General features: G+C 49.0%; 1 long non-coding RNA gene across 1 annotated transcript; it reads right to left on the bottom strand.

The window, feature by feature from the left end:
- Positions 1–4,503: 4,503 nt before the first annotated feature.
- LOC139839033 (uncharacterized) lies at positions 4,504–4,957 on the bottom strand. Its single transcript, XR_011756776.1, has 3 exons — positions 4,889–4,957; positions 4,718–4,787; positions 4,504–4,611 (listed from the first exon to the last, which is right to left on the bottom strand). It is a non-coding gene; the product is annotated as an uncharacterized lncRNA (long non-coding RNA).
- Between the last annotated feature and the right edge of the window lie 1,554 nt (positions 4,958–6,511).

Raw genomic sequence — 6,511 nt, 5'->3', positions numbered from 1 at the left:
AGCTAGTGTCCTATACGTGCTAGCTAGTAGTATAGGTCATATACGTGTTTGAGTCGTAGTCGTTTTTATCTAGCGTTAGTAAGTAGCAGTACGTTTCGAAGAGGTTTTACCATGAGTAGTACTAGTTTAGAAGTTGTAGTTGTTGAATGTAGATGGGCTGCAGCCCAGTAAAGCAGCCCATATAGTCTACAATTCCTGAAATCTCAAGACCCATCACGTTGGCAGCTTGGGATAGCCTTGAGGGACAAAGTTTAGTCCCACATTGCTAGTTGGGAGCGAGTTGGAGTGGTATATAAGGGCTGCTGTTCTAGTCATTCCAAGTGAGTGAGAATAGAAGGAGCCCTCGCGCACTCCTCCTCCTCCGCCCGCCTCGTCACGTCACGTCACGTCACGTCACGTCACGTCACGTCACGTCACGTCACGTCACGTCACGTCACTCGAGTTCGAGACACACTCAAGAAAGCCTAAATTTTTGCTTGGTGCACCAACTGTGTTGGGTACGTGTCGACCTGCATGTGCATGCTCGCCGCGTGGCAACGCGGTCGGGTCAGCTTCCCAGGCTATACAAGGAGACATATCAGATCTAGAGAAAGACACAGTTCTAAGAACTCTCTAGTCCATCTCTCTCGCGAAGTTCCTTTTGCTGCGCTATTCTCTAGTCTTCCCCATCCCGGCGACTGCGTGCACAGCCGTCCGGGAGAGCAGGCCTCCGAAACTCCGTCCGTTGAGATCCTGCACCGGGAGACGGGCGATAAGGTTTTTGGGGAGCATCTCGGCGCGACTGCTCACTGTTGTTCGTGCTCTTCTTCGCCGGTTCGACTGCTTCATCGACAGATCCGACTACACCATGGGTGACATCAACAATACCCATGGTGGTGGTGGTGCTGCTGCTAGTGCGACCTTCCCGGTCGCGATGTACGTGTTTTTCCTCTCCTACCTTGCACTGCTACTTGTTCCATGTTCAGATCTGATGCATGTGCTTAGTTTGATGTGTGTGGTTAAGTATGCTTGTGCATCTGTAATGTTGCTTTTGGTAATTAAACTCACACGGAAATTGCCTAATAATCTAACAGTAGTCCGGTTGGACTCGGTTTAGGTTGCACTGGTTCCTAGCCGTGTATATATACACGTTGCGGCCGCACTTTGTAATCAGAAACTGTATCGTGAGTTGAGAAAAACAAGAAAGCAGAAAATAGAAATAAAGAGGAAAATTATAGGGTGCGACACGCACCGCGATAAATTTTGTCTTCGCGTTTGTTCGTCTAGTTTGATGTGATCGATCCGTGGGAGAATCCCAACATGCCACTCTAGTAATATTTTAACCCTCCCTGAGTTTGGGCATCCATGTCTCTACTTGCTCTGATGCCTGAAATTTTTGGTTTGGGAACCGGCTCCACAGCGTGAGGGCATCGATGATTGAAGCCCAAACTGGTTTGGACACCGAAAAATTACAACGCTGTGGAAGGATACGGTGTATATCATACGCTGTGGAAGGATCGAGGTCTACCGCAGGACGCGTCTTCTCTTCCCTAACTCCAGCTCCCTATATTCTCCTGTGTCTAGCCTTCGACCTGAGACAGATCCGAACGGTGCAGACTGGTCGCCATCCCTCACAGCTTGCGATCCGCCGTGCCGCTGCAGATTGGATCCCAACTCTGCGGGATGGAGGAGGGTTTCACGAGTATCATCAATCAGCCGGTAGCTCTGTCGCTTCAAGTGCGTCTCCAGATCGTGGCTGGCCCTCTGATCCGACCCCGACATCCGCAACAAGTCACCCCAGACTGTGTCTGGCCTCTTCTACTGCAGCAAGAAAGCCAAGAGAAACCACTTCATCAATCTGTCCGGAAGAGCCGAAGAGGGCAGCCTATGATCGACCCTTCCCTTTCATTCCTGCCCACCTGCAAAAGCATTGAATTCGTCGACTCCTCCAACGATCTTCTGCTGTGCCGCTGCATGAGGATAGGTTTGACTATGTCGTGTGTAATCCTGCAACGGAGATGCTGTGTTGCAGTATACACAAATATGATGGATAGGCGGCACTTCATGTGTCTGGGATTCGACCCAGCCATGTCGCCTCACTTTGGAGCGCTCTAGCTAATGACAGACTATCATGATCGGGTCTCTAGAGTGAAGAAACAAGAGACTGGACTTGCCGGCAAAGCCAGTGGGGCGATGATAACTCTGACGTGATTTCTGATAGAAGAGGCGTCCTCTTCAATGGCGCCATGCATTTTACGACCTGGAGTTCCTCACTAGTCACGGTGGACCTGCAACAAGGGATGACATGGAGGACCATTCCTGCGCCAGACATTGCGTGTGCTTCAGCTTCGTCGGGGCGTCTCACGGGCAGCTGTGTTTGGTGCGCTGTTTCTTCTACCACGTGTCAGTTTAATTTGGGTGCTGGATGATTATGCTAGCGAAGAGTGGATCCATGCATAACCATACCATTGATACATTGCAAGTAATGTTTGGGCCGCGCCTTCGATCTATCTAAGAATTACGTTAACGGGGTTGATATGATGATATCCATCCGGAACTCAAGTTGTTTCTTTATTGCAGGGAAGCAAAGGCATCTTATATCGTACGATATCGGCGCGGAGTGTGAAGATGGCCAGCGTTGTATTAGTTGGTAGCCGCGTCGATTAAAACGGACCTGAGGATAATTTGTTGAGACAAAGCCGGATCCGATTCCAATTGCACACCGCCCGGCCTTATGGTCAAGTACTCGAGCCTCCACTGTCGCCAAAACTCTGCAGACTGGATTCGCCATCCCTCACAATCTAACCTGCAGATTGGATCCCCTACTCTACCGGATGGAAGAGAGTTCCAAGAGCATCGACCAGCCGCCTGCGGTGGATGCCAGCCTCCTCCCCGAGGACCTCGTCATCGAGATCCTCTCCCGGGTGCCCTACGGCTCGCTATGCCGCTTCAAGTGCGTGTCCAGGTCGTGGCTCGCCCTATGCTCCGACCCCGACATCCGCAACAAGTCGCCTCAGACCCTGTCCGGCTTCTTCTACCGCAGATTCAGTTGGCACCACCGTTCTTCCTACCTCCAGCAGTTCACCAATGTTTCCGGGAGAGGTCGTCCGATGGATCGACCCATCTCTCCCGTTCCTGCCCATCAGCGAAGAAATCAACATCGTCGACTGCTGCAATGGTCTTCTGCTGTGCCAGTACACGTCTCCGCAACATGATTACGAGTATATCGTGTGTAACCCTACGACCGAGAAGTGGACCAAGTTGCCGAAAACGGAGGCTATGGACTACGTGAACACCATCACTCTGGGTTTTGATCCAGCTGTGTCCTCCCACTTCAGAGTCTTTTTGCTCGCTCAGGACATCATCTTGGACCAGGACCCCAACATGTATCATGGAGCTGGAGTGGAGATCTACTCATCTGAAACCGGAAGATGGACCTACCGACAGAGCGAGTGGGGCGATCTTCCTAAACTGCTCCCTTGTATTAGAAAGAAGAGTGTATTCTTAAATGGCGTTATGCATTTCCCAGTAATTGGATCTTTGTTACTCGCGGTTGACATGGAAGGGAAGACATGGCGAAAAATCCCTACACCCAACCAAACACTTTCTAGCTTCCTTGGTCTGTGCCAAGGACGCTTGTATTCAGTGCATATTGATCATAATAACGATGACACCCAGCTATCAGTTTGGGTTCTGGAGGACTACAGTGGTGAACAATGGACTCTAAAGCATTATGTCACATTGGAACCATCTGAACGACGCCATCTTGAGTTTGAAGGAGGTAATGGGGTGATTGCGATCCATCCTGAACGGGAGTTGGTTTTCCTTACTCTGGGGAGCACTAGTAGAAAAAGGGGCAATAGGCCCGGTCCATTTGGGCCTTTAGACCCGGTTCCCGAACCGGGACCAATTAGGCGGGACTAAAGGGGGTACCCTTTAGTCCCGGTTCAAAGATCAACCGGGCCTAAAGGCGTCGACACGTGGTGCGGCCAGGGAGCTCGCGGTGGAAGGCCTTTGGTCCCGGTTCGTGGTACGAACCGGGCCTAGGTTTCTCTGCCGCGGCAGAGAATTGCTATTTCTCTGCCGCGGCAAAGATTTAGGCTGTACCAGCGTTTCTCTGACGCGCAGAAAGCAGGCGTTCTCTGCCGCGGCAGAGTTTCAGCAATGCATATATATCATTCAAGAAAACCACAAAAAATCGTCATGAATATATATAGACATCGTCAACTGTACATGACATAGTCAACACAGTACACGTAATGCATGCATATTTACAATACAACATCTCCTCGACGAATTTCGTCCGCCGTCACGATCTTCCGATAGTGCTCTCCACCTGGGGTAAGGACCTCGGTAATAAAGAATCCCGCGATTTCCTCTTGAATTGCTTTTATTTGATCCGCTGTTATGAGAGTGTCCCGCAGGCGTGTCATCTATATTTAAAAAAGGAGATCAATATATGAATGGAACTCAATACAATAGATGGTACTAATTAAGATTAATTGTGAAATTTTGTTATCGTACACGAGTGTGGTGTATTTGGGCATCCCCACCCTTGGGACAGGACATGTCACGCATGAAGGTGCAGACGTAGTATCCACATAAGTTATTCCCTTGTTCCTGCCTCATACACTTTACGAAAAAATAGTTCGATCAAACTAATAATCAAGCATCGTATTGAAAGTAAATATCATATATAAAGTTTCACGGACATAGCTATATATATAGTACTACTTACAGGGTAATCTTTAAATGTAAGCTCCGGTTTCCATTTACCCGGAACAGTATTGATGAACCGTTTCCAAGCCCTGCCCGGCAAAAAATAATGAGTAAATGAGTAATTGATTAGTTGATGATATCTTCGAATTAGAGCAGATGAAGATGCCAATACGAAATTGATTGAAACTACCTCTGGAGGATGGCAGCCATGTCCGCCCATTCCGCATATTCTTTACGTTTCGAGTCCATGACGTTTACGACTCCAAGGTGAAGATCAATGATTAGGAGAATAAAGTGGAAACTGCACAAGCATAGCTCAATGATTACGAGAATAAAGTGGAAGGTGCACAAGCATAATGTATGTTATATATAACACTCACTTGAAGTTGTAGGGAAAGAATATATCCTCTTTGTCTGCTTGCTTCTCTAAAAACATTACGATGTTGTCCTCTGTGTCCTTGGGGTACCGTCGAACCGTAACTTCATGAACTGTGTTTAGGTCTATGAACCCCAGCGGTAGGAGCTTGCCTCTTTTGTATTCCAGCTTCTTCATTCTGCATAATTAAATGTATAGCGTACACAAAGAATATAATGAGGATAATTGTTAGTGCAAATGAATGAGCTACAAACTTAATTACACAAATAAATCACTTACAGGCGTAGTAACTGATGACAGCTTTGTCGAGGGCGTCTTGATTGAATAACTGAAACAGTTCTTCTAACTCAAGGTTTATCTCGTCTTCCCCCCGGAAGTAATGCTCATCTCTAAGATACACCGTGAGGTAGGTTTCACATCTTCGACAGGCTTTCAGGTACCAGTCATGCAACCTTCGCATCTGAGTCCCTAGACGCGCGAGCTCGCCAGGTTTGACGAGATCAGATCCATATCTATACTTGTTTACCACTTGAGCCGTTGGATAGTAATCTTCATACTGAACTGATGCTCACTGAGCTCTAGCCGCCCGTTCGATCATCGATGCCGTCTCTGGATCATGATAGGGCTCCACGATGAAGTGGGGTACGGCCTGAATGTCCTGCTGTCCAAGCTGGGCGACTTTTTTTGCTTCTTTGCTCGCTCTAGAGGACTGTCCAAGAGAGCGGTCATAATCAGCTCTCAGCTCAGGTCTCTTCATTCTCGTCTCGGCAAAGTGCTTCACTGTCTGCGGTGGAATAAACATCTTCTTCGGCGCAAGAAACGCCTTTTGCTCTTCAGTCTGCTCATGTGGTAACAACTCTGGAGTCTGTGCCCTCATTGGAGTTGATGATCTCTTCGGAGCTGTAGGAGGTGCCGCAGACCGCTTCCTCTTTTGCTTAGGTGGAGGCGGCGGAGTCTCCTGACGAGGAAGAGGAGGCGGCGGAGTATTTTCACGCGGAGGAGACTGGTCATGGATAGGGGAATCATCATCGCGCAGAGGAGAATCATCACGCGGAGGAGACTGCACAGGTGGCGGAGGAGGCGGAGGTGGCCTGCTTGTTGGCTTCTCACCTGGAAACACAATGTTCTCCTTCCGCCATTGCACAGTGGTTCTACGGGCTTCTCCCAGTTCTTTGATTTCCCCATCTTCACCTGCAGGGTGCTCAAGCACCAACCCCTCATAATCTCTCAACACTTCATCCACCATCACAACAGCAAAGTCGTCTTGGACCGGACGGCAATGGTAAGACCTTGTAGGTAAGAGGATGCCGACCGCCGCCTTGAAGGATAGGTTGAAAACTTTAACATGCAGCTCACAAGGACGGCTCTCAGTGAGATCATCCACGGGGGGGTAGGGAGGAGGCTCGACCACCTGGTCATCATCATCATCATTATCCA

This window comes from Lolium perenne, chromosome 4 (assembly GCF_019359855.2).
Source record: "Lolium perenne isolate Kyuss_39 chromosome 4, Kyuss_2.0, whole genome shotgun sequence".
Taxonomy (NCBI): Eukaryota; Viridiplantae; Streptophyta; class Magnoliopsida; order Poales; family Poaceae; genus Lolium; species Lolium perenne.
Note: the sequence above shows the minus strand (reverse complement) of the source record. Positions and strands in the feature narration are given on the sequence as shown.